We start from the raw sequence: 14,657 nt of genomic DNA, 5'->3' as shown, positions 1-14,657 counted from the left end.
CATTCAGTGGGTTTTGAATCTGGCTTTGCTGCAAGCTACAGTGTAGGTCGCAGATGTGGCTCGGATCCAGTGTTGGCCTTGGCTGTGGCATAGGCCTGAAGCTGCAGCTCCAGTTCAACCTCTAGCCCAGGAATTTCCATAGGCCACAGGTGCAATGGTAAAAATAAAAATAAGATTAAATTAAATTAAATTAAATGGAAGTATTTGTAGGCTGCAAAGATGTGGATTTCCTTCATCTAACTTTAAATAGAAATAAATAGATAATGATGTGTAACAAAAATATGAAAGCTGAGATTTAGAGAGAGAGCAAGGAAATAATTTACCCTTTACAAAAATAATTACAGATTATAAAATGAGTTGCTGAAAATCTGCTGCCTACCTGGCAGAACTGATTGAAACTGTTGACCTTGACAATACTGTCCTGACAGTTCATGCCAAAAATCATTCAGGAGGATAGAAACTATAAATGAAATCTAGGCTACCCGCCTTTATGAAGAGCTTTAAAGGTACACCTCTAATAAACCAGTACCTCGCAAAGTGCCTGAGATATTACACATGCTCAACAGATGGTACAATATACATTTTTCCTAATGTAGAAAAGGAAAATGCTATTTGCCTTCTCTGGCTCCCCATCACATTATGGGTAAGTTCAAGTTCCTTAGAAAGGTGTCTAAGGCTCTTATCATCTGGCCTTGGGCTAAATTTCCAGCCGTGTTTTCCACCACAAACCATCTGGTGCTTAATGCTCCTGAAACTGGTTTTACTTCTTCAAAGCTTTACTGTTTTTTGCCTCCATTTTATTTATGCGCTTGCTTCTTTCTGATTGAAAAACTCCTATTCCTCCTTCAAAAACTCTAGTACAGAAATCTCTGGGAGTTCCCATTCTGGTTCAGCAGAAATCTGACTAGTATCCAGGAGGATTCGGGTTCGATCCCCACCCTCCCTCACTCAGTAGGTTGGAAATCCAGCATTGCTGTGGTGTAGGTCTCAGATGCAGCTCAGATCCCACGTTGCTGTGGCTGTGGCGTAGGACAGCAGCTGCAGCTCTCATTTGACCCCTAGTCTGGGAACTTCCATATGCCACATTTGGCCCTAAAATGCAAAAAACAAACAAACAAACAAACAAAACCCTCTTTCCTTGTACTCCTCATCATAAAAAGTTTCTCTTCTCTGTTACACAATTCCTACAACTTGTATGTTTCCATTATTGTACTTACCACATTGATACTGAAATTTACTTGACTACAAATCTGTCTTCCCTTTGAGCATTTATATGTATCATGTTGGTATACTTAAGGCTTAGCATAGTTTCTGCCACAGAGTAATAGCTTAGTATATGCTTGTTGAGCTGAATTTATTTGCCTAAGGTGAACAGACTTGTAAATGGAAAAAAGAAAAGAAATGTTTCTATACTTGAGAAATTGTAACAGATTGTAAGAATTCTATAAACAATTCATTTCAAATAATGAAGCATGTCTGTTTATCATCCTCTGAAACAGTAAATTTAAAGTGCTCAAATTTTTCCTTTATTAATAAATACAGCTAGCATCCATAACCATTCTCATGAATGATACCATACAAATTAACTGTACCTACTATATGCCAGACACTGACCAGCCTTGAAGGCACAAAGATGAATCATGCAAGGACAATCTTTCAGAAACCTCCAGTGCTCATAGGTATAAACAAACAACTATGACATATTGTGAAAATGATCATACTAAAGGTATGTATAAAGCAATACACCCAATTATTTCCTTTGGGGAGGTGTTTGGATTCAGTGTCAGGAAAAGCTCTAAATACTTAATGTGAAACATGGATTTTTGAGGCTCAAGTGATGAGTACAAATTCTCAATTTAGGTTAAACATAAGCAGCAACTTGAACATGCTGAATGTGTTTAGGGAAGCTATATGGGATAGAGAAGCATGATGAAGTCAATATTTTCCAAAGTTTGCTCTGCTGAAAAATAGCCCTATAAGATGCTTCTTTCAACAAAAGTTCCATGATCAAAGAAGTTGGAATAATAATGACCAATTGCATTGCCATGTTGTGCAATGGATCACATCATTTCACTTTCTGTTAGCAAGGAACTCAGCACTGTAATCAAGTCCAAGGACACGAACCACTCAAAATTCCAGCTTTGGAGTTCCAGTTGTGGTTCAGCGGGTTAAAAATCCTGACACTGTCTCCATGGGCATGGGGGCTCCATCCCTGGCCTCACTCATCAGGTTAAGGCTCTTGAGCTGCTGCAAGCTGCAGGGTAAGGAGCAGAGATAGCTGGGATCTCGTGTTGCTGGGGTGGGGCCTCAGCTGTGACTCCAATTGACCCCTAGCCCTGGAACTTCCAGCCTTAAAAAGGAAGAAAAAAAAGAAATCCAGCTTTGAGGATTTCTTTACTGGGATCCCCCTTACTGATTTCTGATTCACTCAAGGTTAAGAAAACATACCTGTTATTTGAACAGAGAAACTGTTAATTATGATAAGTTGTTAATTAACTGAAAAGACAACAACAACAAAAAAATGATGATATATCACAGTGATAGAAAATTCAGGAAGCAACTAACCCCTCCAGGGCTGTGGGAACAAAGGGAAGGGTTTGGAATTATTAAAACGTAGGAGCTTAGAGGCACATCCCTGTGCAGTCCCTAAAAAAAGGGGTTGCTGCTCAGCTGTTTGGATTGGTGTCTTAAGGGAGGGTATGAAGAGGCTGATTTGGTAAGTGTTTAAAACTGAAAATAGAGCATCTAACCACTTTAGGGCAACACCACACAGTCTAATACACATGTACCGGAATCTTGGGATCCCTAAAGAATGATAGAAAGAGACTGGGCAGAAGAAATATTTCAAAAGATGATGAAGAAAATTTCAAAAATAATGAAAGCATCAAGGCATAGGTCCAAGAAACCCAGAGAACTCCAATAATATACTGCTATGTAATGAATTAACCCCAAATTTTGTGGCTTAAAAGAACAGTGTTTCTGATTTTCTGTGGATGAGAAAATCAGGAGTGACTTTGCATGGTGGTTCTGTCACCCACTCTGAAGAAAGCCAGCAAGAGCAAAGCCACCTTTCCTTTTAGGAGATAGCCTCCCAAGTCACTTACTGTCATTTCCTTCTGATTCTATTTGTTAGCAGCAAGTTACTGTATCTGACCCACACCCAAGAGGAAGGAAATTAAGCTCCACATTTCCAAATTTTTCACTATGATTGGTTCATGTAGTGCCTTCCTTAGCATCCCAGAGGATAAAGATAATATCTCTGCCTCTATTTGGGAATGATGACAATACACCTGGACGGTAATGTTCCAGGGTTTTACTGAAAATCCTTCTTACTTCCCACAAACCTTAAAAGCTGATTTAGATGAAATAAAATTTCCCCAGAAGCTGTACTTTATGACCATGTGTAGACAATCTGCTTCTCTCCTCTGCTTCCCAGGTCTCTTCACAGGAAGACAGCACACCTATTAAAACTGTTAGCCTCTAAGGGACAAAGTTTCTAAGGAGAAACAGCAGTTTTGTTCAAACCCAAGTTTGTTATTTGGGGCCTGATTCCAGGACAAGAGCTGAACAAAATGCAGATGGGCTTCATGGCATCCCGAACTTCCCAAAATCCAAACAAAATGCCAACTGCAAGGTTTTCTCAGATTGGCTGGGTAGGCGCAGAACCAAATTCTGAACTTTTCTCTCATGGCCCAGCCTTTATGTGGATTAGTAAAGAACACCAAACCGAACCCTCTTGCTTGAAAAGATCAAGATGACCTAGCTTTTGATACACACACACACACACACACACACACACACACACACACACACAAAAGCTTGATAAATACCCCTGCCCTTGGACATGGTAATTATCAACTTCCCTTTTCCCTCTTCATATATGAGAAGGATGGAGGCACTCTTGGCAAACTTACCCCAAAACATGGGGATGACTACTGCCCCATAGAGTACTAGAGTCACCAGTTAAGTACTGCTATTAAGTACACTGTTAAGTTCTGCAGTGAAGCAGTGGTGCAGGATATCCCCCTTGCTTCCAAGCCATTCCTGCCACTATCCTTTTAGTTAAGGCTGCTAGAGAAATAGCCATGGAATCCTCTCTAACCATCTTTGTACCCCATGCAGTGGAAGCTCTCCAGGAGTCTCATCATATTCAACACCTTTCATCCAGCGGTCTCATCTCTTGCTAACCACCCTTTATGTAACTTTCTCATTATAATAACCCTGCCACCCTTCTTTCCTCCTCTAAAGGCAGTACTCTTCCTGACTGTTAGATTCTGGCTGATCACCTTTTGACTCCTCACAACGATTTACAGGAAGCCTGTTTAACCAATGCCGAGTTCTTACGATTTACGAATGGCTTTTATTTGAAAGTGATAAGTGTTGTGCTGGATATGCAGTTGCAACTCCTTCTGAAGTCATGGAAGCAGCAGCTTTGTCTTTGGCCACCTTGGCCCAACAGGCTGAATTATATGCTCTTTCTTGAGCTTGTACTCTAGCCCAGGGCAAAGTCACACTTATGCAAGTAGTCAGTACGCCCTTGGAATGACTTTAGAATACAATGCAAAATTAGAGGTTTCCTTATCTCTAAAGGGAATAAAATTTTAAAAAGCTCTTATGTCCAAAATTTATTATATGCCATACTTTTCCAGGTCATTTTGGTTATTATTAAAGTCCCTGGGCATTCCAAACTTGACCCCGTGGAGGGTAAAGGAAATCACCTTACTGATATTTCCACCAAGAACACTGCTCTTAAAGGAACCAACAACCAAACTCGGTCATGGTCCAAAGGGGTTTCCCCAAATGATAATCCAGAAAATTTGACTCAAATAGGCATAACAGTATTGGAAACCTAATAACTAATGGTTGACTCGAATAGATATAAAAATATTGGAAACCTAATAACTAAATGGTTAAATTAAAAGAAAACTCTGGTTTGAGGCAAATACTAATTTAGTCCTTCCAGAGACTATAAAATTACTGACTACTACACATGCATTAAACCATTGGTCTGTGGATAAAGTGACAATATTTATGAATCAATATTGGTGGGGAAATATTAATAAGGCTGCAAGAAGTGCCTACTTGGCATGCCCCATCTGCCCCAAATATAATTCCTGGAAACCTGACCACACTGCTTCCTGACACTTTAAATCACCAAATGGACCATTTGAGGTTTGGCAAATGGATTTTATTCAGCTTCCTTGTCTCAGGGAATGGAATATATGTTTTAGTCATTTGCTTTTCCACTGAATTAAAGTCTTTCCATGCAGACAAGCTACTATCACTTCAGTGGCTAAAATAGTTTATAAAAAATTATTCCTTGGGATTTCCCTGGTGACCTAGTGGTTACGACCCAGTGCTTTCACTGCTGCAGCCTGGGTTCAATTCCTGGCCTGGGAACTGAGATCCCCTATCAAGCTGCTACATGCCTTGGCAAAAAAAAAAAAAAAAAAAAAAAAAAAAAAAAAAATTATCCCTACCTGCAGAACTTCTCTTGAACTCCACAGCAACTGGGGAGCCTAATTTACTGGTTTACAACCATTAGTTATTATGACAAGTCTGTTGTCTGCCCAGTACTACAGCATTTTCACTATGCTTATCATTATGCTCAAACTAGTCTTCAGGTCTTCAGGACTTGTTTAACAAACTGATGGCATCATCAATACCCAGTTGACAAAATTTGTGGAAACCCTCCAAATACCCTGGCTAAAGGCATTGCTGTTGGTCCTTCCAAATCTCACTCCCTCTGGAGCTCAAACTCTCAGCCTTTGGGATAATTGCTGGGTGACCCATGCATCTGGCTCCTGCCTCTTTTGATCCACAACTAGTTAAATATATATATATATATATATATATATATATATATATATATATATATACACTTCAGTATTGCAAAGGTCTATTTACATCCATTGAAAATAATCATACTTTAGTTAAGCAATCTTCTCGCGGCGTGTGCTCCCAAGAGATAAAGACCTCAAAAATCACACTTTGCAGCCTAGAGATTTCATCTATTAGAAAAGATATATCCAGAGAGACTCTATTCAACCATACTGGAAAAACCCCCTATCAGGTACTACTAACCAAACACAACCCAAGGAATACATTCATGGATCCAGCTGTCACATCTAAAAAAAAGACCAAACCCTGACTTGACCTGTACATCAAAAGGCTGACCTGAAGATAAAGATTTCCAGGAATTGAAGCAGATGACAGCTGATGCAGACAGCTTTCCCAAGATGACTAGAGCAGACTCATGCACCTTTTCTCACTGTTGCTTCTTACCTTATTTTCTCCCTCTCTCTTGGGAAAACGATGCTCTTATCTACACTCCCCAATCTATTGCAAAAGGGGAAAACTTTTCTGACTTTTAGATTTATTACTAGAAACTCCAATCTGTATATGATGTAGGAGACCCCTTGGTCTTACCTCTAGCCAATTTTGTGTTAGCCTCAAATGCCACTGCCCATTATACCTATGAGCCGATGGATACCTATTAGGTTAGACTGTTATAGCAGGTGTCCCCATAGTTTGTTTCAATCTTTCCCCAGTCATAAGCATACTAGCTCAACTAAACACCTCCATCTTTGCTAATTATATGAACTTTGCTCCCCCATATTCCTTTCCTTATTTAAATATGATCTGTTCCCCTGCACCCCAGGGACATAAAAACAGGCTAACTCCTTGCAAGGCTTTTAGAAAAGACCTTTTTAGGATGGAATGGCACCTTACAGAATGTCATCAAAATTCCTCTGATCCTTGAGGAATCAGGAAAGGTCAACCAGGGAATCTCAGCTAATGGATTTATCAATAACTATATCTTCACTAGAGTCCTCTGCATGCAACCTGGTTTCATTTTTGTCTGCAATGGATAGCATCTTTCACGGGCATATGAATGTTTAAGTAGCTGGTGAACTGGAGGTCAATACTTACTGGGATATTTAATTGTCCCTATTAACATACATAAGAAATCAGAAGTTTCCCATTGGCCCACCCCATTAAGATGCCATGGTTGCTTCAAATGGGAACTTCATGAGGCATACATGACTTCAGCTTTGCCTTCATAGAAAGAGCCTTTCTCCCTTGGATTAGACTAAAGGCCAGTGAATACATGATCAGAAATATCTTCCTAATATTAGGAGAGCTAGCCAGTTCCACAGCCAAGGCGGTACTAGCCCAACAACAGTCACTTGACTTGTTGGCTAAAGTATTTTTGGATAATCACATAGCTCTTGATTACCTGCTTTGTGAACAAGGAGGCATTTGTGCAATAACAAATATCACCTGTTGCACATGGATAAATGCCCCTAGAGAGGTAGAAACTCAATTATGCATGATCAGGATATAGTACACTGGTTATAACAAATTTAACTTGACTCTCCATGGTCCTTTGATTTGTTCAGTTGGCTTCCTTCAAGTGTGGGCTCCTGGGTTAGAACCATTGTACAATCTGTATTTGTTATATTACATTTAATTTTGCTTTGCATTATAATTTTAAAGTTTTGTGCCTATTACCTGTCAAATCCTATAGGAACAACATACCCAATAAAGTGGTGCTAGCTCAGCACTTCAAGATGAACTCCAATACTTACAACCTTGACAAGATAGAGACTTAAGATGGGAAATGCCTGCGAGTTCTCCCTCCTATCCTTCCTTATTATGCAAGTGTAGTGTGAATGATTTCCAATCTGTACACTTTCCCACCAATATGGGACATGACAACTAGGAAATGCTCTTCCTGTCATCAAGGGACAAAATGAAAAAATATGGAGAACCTGACTCTTAATCAGTGAAGAAAGATCTTGATCAAAAGGGGAGATGTGAAAACAAGGGGAAACCTTATGCAAAATGGAGTTAGGAAGCCCTCACACACATACCACTCATTGCAGCATACCTCAGCAAGAAGAAGCTGACTTTGCATACCATAGCAAAAAGAAGGAAGATACTCTCCTTGCCCAGCAACAGCCAGCAGGTAAAACCCCAGGCAACTCATTCAGTAACTGCCAGAACCAAAACTCTCATTCTCCTCCACTGCACTGTCATTCAAAATAGGCCCTCTCAATTTCTTCCTTTCCTATATAAAAGGGCACTCCTCTCCTTGGACTTGCTTATGGTTTGCCATGGTTTGCATGTCCCAAATTGTAATTCTTCATTATGTCAAATATAGTTGATTTTGCTGGCTAAACCACTTACTTTTTGTTTTCAAGGTTGACATTATTTTACTGTCTTTCTGTTAGCTATATCATCTCTTATTTCTGGGTCTGTTCCTATTGAATTATTTATGGTTACGGGTCATATCTTCCTGACATTTCTATTGCCAGACACTATAAATTTTACACTGCTGGTTTTGGGATGTTTAAGTATTTATTTAAAGAGGATTTTGCCTTGTTATGCAATTAAGCTACATATAATCAGTTAGATTTTTTGGAGGCTTGTTTTAAATCTGTATTGACATGTCCAGAGAACCCTTAGACCAGAGCTAATTCAGCACCAAAACTAAGATGATACCCATCCTGAGTATGCTAATCAATGCCCCTAGTATTGCAAGACCTTGCCACCCTCGTGTTGGTGAGAACACAAACTATTTACATCCTTGTGTAAGGACTGGTAATTGTTCTGCTACTTTACAGCCTTGGGTAGTTCTCTTTTACATATACCTGGATCAATACTCAGCCAAACACTCCAGGGGAATCCTCTGCAGATCTCCAGAACTGTCTTTCTCTGCAGAGCTCCATTCTCTCTGGTCCTCTGTCCCACAAACTCTAGCTGCCTTGCCTGTCCAAACCCTGATCACTGTTTCTTCAACCCAGTGAGACAACCAGACTTTATCTGTATTCCACCTCCCTGAGCTGCAGACTGTTTATAGACAGTAAACTGGTGAAATTGTAAGGCTCAACTTGTTTGCTTCTTTTTTTTTTCGGGGACCACAGTCCTATGATTCCTATTGTCCAAGGTCTGAAAACAGTGGCTTTTTTTTTTTTTCTGTCCCCCCACCCTGCAGTTGTTAATGGGAGAATAGATCTGTAACTCTACCTTGGTCATAAGTAGAGGTCTATCACTGCTTTTATTGGCTTTTTGGATCCCTTAGGAGGCATGCAATTTGTGATACTCTTCTCATATAACATCCTCCAAAATTGAGAAAGCCAAATTCCTACTAAACCATTAGTACCAGCAGGGCTACATTTTCATAAGGGTAGGGAGAGTGTGTCGGGCAAAGCACAGACAGTTCCCAGATGTCGCTGACAATGGCTTTACCTCTAATTTTCTACTGTCCTGAAAAGTTCATTCCCTGACTCTAACACCATTTAAAAAGAGTGGTTCTTATACCAAGTTTGCTTCAGGAACTACAATTACAAGTCCACTTTTCCAAATATCTTAAAGCAAAGATCTGTGGGTGTTAAACATTCTATATTCTTATATATCTGAAAATGTCTCTGTCATCACTCTTGAGTGATAATTTGGGTCCTCAAAGGTTTCTATGGTCAAAGTTTTTTTTTCTTCTTAGTACTTTGAAAGTATTTTTCTGGTTATTTTCCACAACTAATGTTACTGTTGAGTAATCTAATGACAATATTTTGTTTCTTATATTGTTCTGTGTTTTCTCTGTAGAAGATTAATGCTGTATTCTACACTTCATAAGTTTCATCATGGGTTTAGATATGAGTTTTCAAAATTAATTTTGATTAGTATTTGATAAACTTTTAAAATCTGAAGACATGAGTCTCTAAAAATGTTTTTTCTGCCAAATCGTTAGTCATTTTTCTCTTAAGAGATTGTTCATCTACCATTTTCACTTTCTTTCCTCCTGAAAATATATATCTCAAGTATCTTTTAAATTTCTTTTATATTTTATGTCTTTTAATATCTTTATTCTGGAAGTTTTTCTCAGTTCCATTTTCCTAAAAATCAACTTGCTTTTCATCTGTGTTTTGTCTGCTATTTAGCCTATCTATTGCATTTTTAAATTTCAAATATAGTTTCCATTTCTAAGATGTCTAATTGGTTATTTTTCTTAACTACAAGGTTAATGTCTGTGTTTAATTACCTATTTTTGTTGGCTTATTGATTTTCTCCTTTCTCTCTTCAGAAAAATATATTAAATATATTTATTTAATATTTCTAACCCAGGCTTTTATGTTCCGTTAAGCACTTGCGAGTCAACTTCACCCTTGGATTGTGCAGGGATAATTCCCTCTACTTTATAGAGTTGTGAGCATGAAATTAGATAATATAAAAATATTCCCAGACCAGTGGTTAGCAATACAATCAGCCTACTACAGTTTTTAAACACTTTTCTCAAGTTATTTAACCATATTCCTTTCTTTGATTCTCATTTGGTACTCCCATCCTAACCCTTTTATTTTCAGCCACCTACTACTTTATATATATATTTTTTTTGTCTTTTGTCTTTTTGTTGTTGTTGTTGCTATTTCTTGGGCCGCTCCCACAGCATATGGAGGTTCCCAGGCTAGGGGTTGAATCGGAACTGTAGCCACCGGCCTACGCCAGAGCCACAGCAACGCGGGATCCGAGCCGCGTCTGCAACCTACACCACAGCTCACGGCAACGCCGGATCGTTAACCCACTGAGCAAGGGCAGGGACCGAACCCGCAACCTCATGGTTCCTAGTCGGATTCGTTAACCACTGCGCCACGACGGGAACTCCCACCTACTACTTTATAAAGAAATAAATGAAAAATACAAATGTCATTCATTCCTTCTCCCAGTTGTTTTCCTCTACCATTTTTAATGGCCTTGAACTAGACATACTACATCCCTCAAGATCAGAAAGTGCCTACTGGTATATCTCCCAGCTGACAAGCAAGCAGCAGTGTTTCTTATATTCTATACTTTTAAAGAGAAACCTAAGCCTCCTTCCTGTGTTGATAAATTGGCTCACCATATCTACTTAATGAAGTAAATTATTTTTCATTTTTTTCCTCAATCATGCAATTATATTTATAGAGTTAATGCATGTTTGTTGTCAATGCTAGCACACTGTGCAATGCGCACAGTGAGTTTTCAGTAAAGTTGGCTGCTATCATTATTATTAACATCTTTATCTTCTTAAAAAATAGAATGATAAATAAAATTGATATTCTTTAAATATCTTATTGTGCTAAGACAACAACTAGATGTTTTATTTTTTCACCACAGAACATAATGAGAAGAGTAATTTGAGGGTTTCTATCTTTAACATTTAAGAGAGAGAGAACTGCAAAAATACAAAAAAAAATAAGAGAATACTATGAACAATTATATGCCAACACAGTCTGCAAAAACTGAATCAAGAAGAAATAGATCAATTGAACAGACCAATCACTAGAAATGAAATTGAATATGTAATAAAAGACACTCCCTAAAAACAAAAGTCCAGCAAGTGGTGCTGGGAAAACTGGACAGCTGCATGTAAATCAGTGAAAGTAGAACACACCCTCGCACCATAAACAAAAATAAACTCAGAATGGCTTCAAGACTTAAACATAAGACAAGATACATAGGCAAAACATTTTCTTTTCTTTCTTTTCTTTTTTTTTTTTTTTGTCTTTTTACCATTTCTTGGGCCGCTCTCAGGGCATATGGGGGTTCCCAGGCTAGGGGTCAAATCGGAGGTGTAGCTGCCAGCCTACGCCAGAGCCACAGCAACACAGGATCTGAGCCGCGTCTGTGACCTACACCACAGCTCACGGCAATGCCGGATCTTTAACCCACTGAGCAAGGTCAGGGACCAAACTCACAACCTCATGGTTCCTAGTCGGATTCATTAACCACTGCGCCACGACGGGAACTTCCAAAACATTTTCTGACATCAACTGTACAAATGTTTTCTTAGGTCAGTTTTGCAAGGCAACAGAAATAACAAAAATAAACCATTTGGACCTAATCAAACTTACAGGATTTTGCATAGTAAAGGAAACCACACAAAAAAAGACAGCCTAAAGAATGGGAGAAAATAGTTGCAAATGATGCAACCGACAAGGGCTTAGTCTCCAAAATACACAAACAATTTATACAACTCAGCAGCAAAAAAAAAAAAGCCAACTGAAAAATGGGTGGAAGACCTAAATAGACATTTCTCCAAAGAAAACATACAGATGGCCAACAGGCACATGAAAAATTCTCAACATCACTGATTATTAGAGAAATGCAAATCAAAACTACCATGAGGTATCACCTCAACCCCAGTCAGAATGGTTTAAGTCTACAAATAACAAATACTGGAGAGGGTGTGGAGAAAAGGGAACCTTCCTACACTGATGGTGGGAATGTAAATTGGTATAACCACTATGGAAAACAGAATGTAGCCTCAGAAAACTCAATATAGAACTACAATATGATCCAGCAATTCCACTCCTGGGCATATATGCAGATGAAACTTTCATTCAAAAGATACATGCACCCATATGTTCACTGCAGCACTATTCACAATAGCCAAGACGTGGAAACAACCTCAATGTCCACCAAAGGATGAATGGATTAAGAAGATGTGGTACATATACACAGTGGAATACTACTCAGCTATAAAAAAGAACAAAATAATGCCATCTGCAGCAACATGGATGGAACTAGAAATTCTTATACTAAGTGAAGTAAGTCAGAAAGAGAAAGACAAATAACATATGATTTCACTTATATGGAATCAAAAACAAATGAACCTATCTATAGGACAGAAATAAACTCATGGACATAGAGAACAGACTTGTGGTTGCCAAGGGGAAAGGGGAGGTAGTGAGATGGACTGAGCGTTTGGGGTTGGTAGATGCAAACTATTGCATTTGGAGTGGATAAGCAATGAGATCCTGCTATATAGCACAGGGGACTATTTCTAATCCCTTGTGGTGGAACATGATGGAAGATAATTTGAGAGAAAGAATGTGTGTGTGTGTGTGTGTGTGTGTGTGTGTGTGTGTGTGTGTCTGGTGTGTGTTTTGTCTGTGTGAGTGTATGTGTCTGTGTGTGTGTAACTGGGTCATTTTGCTGCACAGCAGAAATTGACAGAACATTATAAATCAACTGTAATAAAAATTTATTTAAAAAACATTTACAAGAGATACAAAGAAAACTTTCTGTAGAATTTTTTTGGGGGTGGGAAACATTCTTTATTTTACAATCCGTTCTGTATTGATCATAATTGTGACCAAGGTTTGCAAGGCATTTCATGACCAATTTACCCCCAGGGCACTGGAAATACTCATTCCTAGGTGAGGCGAGGATCTCATTGATAGGCCACTCAATGTGCTATAACTGTACTAAATCCTGTTAATAGCAGCCCAAAGACCTATGGATCTCCTGTTTTACTAGTCTGATATGGTCTGGAAATAGTTTCCTCCTATTGCTTCTTCTCACACCTAGAGTTGCACTATTACAATCATTGATCTCATAGAAAATATATATCGAGTCAATCATTTCAAGGTGCCTAGTCGTCCTTATTTTTAATGGAGGTTCAGTCAAATATCTGGTAATGCAAGAAACGATAATCTTGTAAAATAGGCAGAATACAAGCAGTATAGTTAGTAACATTAATATGATCTTAAGTACTTAACTAAGAATTTCCACTAGACACAGCCCAGTATTTCCCCAGGTCACCTGACCAGTCTCTTCTGTATGGTCACTCTCTTTAATGGAAATGACACAGTGACATTGCACATAAAGTTCACCAAAGGCATCTGCACATGCAAGGTGAGTGGTGGGTCATCATGACCCCTTAGAGGATTGAGAAAGGAACGTTATCTAAGAAGTTACATGACCAGCTCCGGAAAAAGAAAAATGGATCTTTGTGGTTATGCAGATATTTCTGCCATTGGGGAAGATCTGGTTAACGCACAATGCAGATGCACAATGCACCCTAGAGAGGAGGGAGGAGGCCAAAGGGCAGAGAAAAATTGTGCTTAAGTTTTTGTCTTGCTTTAAAATGTGAAATTTATTTCATCAAGTGTATTGATAAAACTGGCAGAGGTATGGGGCTGAAGCCTATGATTTTCAGCTTGTTGTGCTAAGGACGCACCTACCATCTGCTGCTGTAACAGGTATAGTCTCTGCCCTAAACATGATTAGCCAGGAAAGAGCTTCCTGTTAACCATCCTTCTGGGTAGTAAATAGTACCTCTAAGGCCTAAAGGTTCTTATTCAAGTGCTAAGAAAAGACCCAATTAGGAAACCTGGGATAGTTGTCCCAATGAAGCAGGGGAAGGTGGCATCACCTGTACAGAGTTTTAAGGATTGTAAACATAGAATTGTTTTCAAAAGCAAATAAGATTAACTACATAAAATCAAGTCCCTGTGGCTGTCTCTATTATTTGGTAAATGTACTCTTGTAACCTATCCTAAGAGAGTATTCTGGGAGTTCCCGTCGTGGCGCAGTGGTTAACAAATCCTACTAGGAACCATGAGGTTTCGGGTTCGGTCCCTGCCTTTGCTCAGTGGGTTAACGCCGGCGTTGCCGTGAGCTGTGGTGTAGGTTGTAGACGAGGCTCGGATCCTGCGTTGCTGTGGCTCTGGTGTAGGCCAGTGGCTACTGCTCCGATTCGACCCCTAGCCTGGGAACCTCCATATGCCGCAGGAGCGGCCCAAGAAATAGCAAAATGATGAAAAAAAAAAAAAAGAGAGAGAGTATTCTGAAATACACACACACAAAAAAAATGCTTTGAGAATAAAGAT

Source organism: Sus scrofa, chromosome 7 (assembly GCF_000003025.6).
Source record: "Sus scrofa isolate TJ Tabasco breed Duroc chromosome 7, Sscrofa11.1, whole genome shotgun sequence".
Lineage (NCBI taxonomy): Eukaryota > Metazoa > Chordata > Mammalia > Artiodactyla > Suidae > Sus > Sus scrofa.
Note: the sequence above shows the minus strand (reverse complement) of the source record.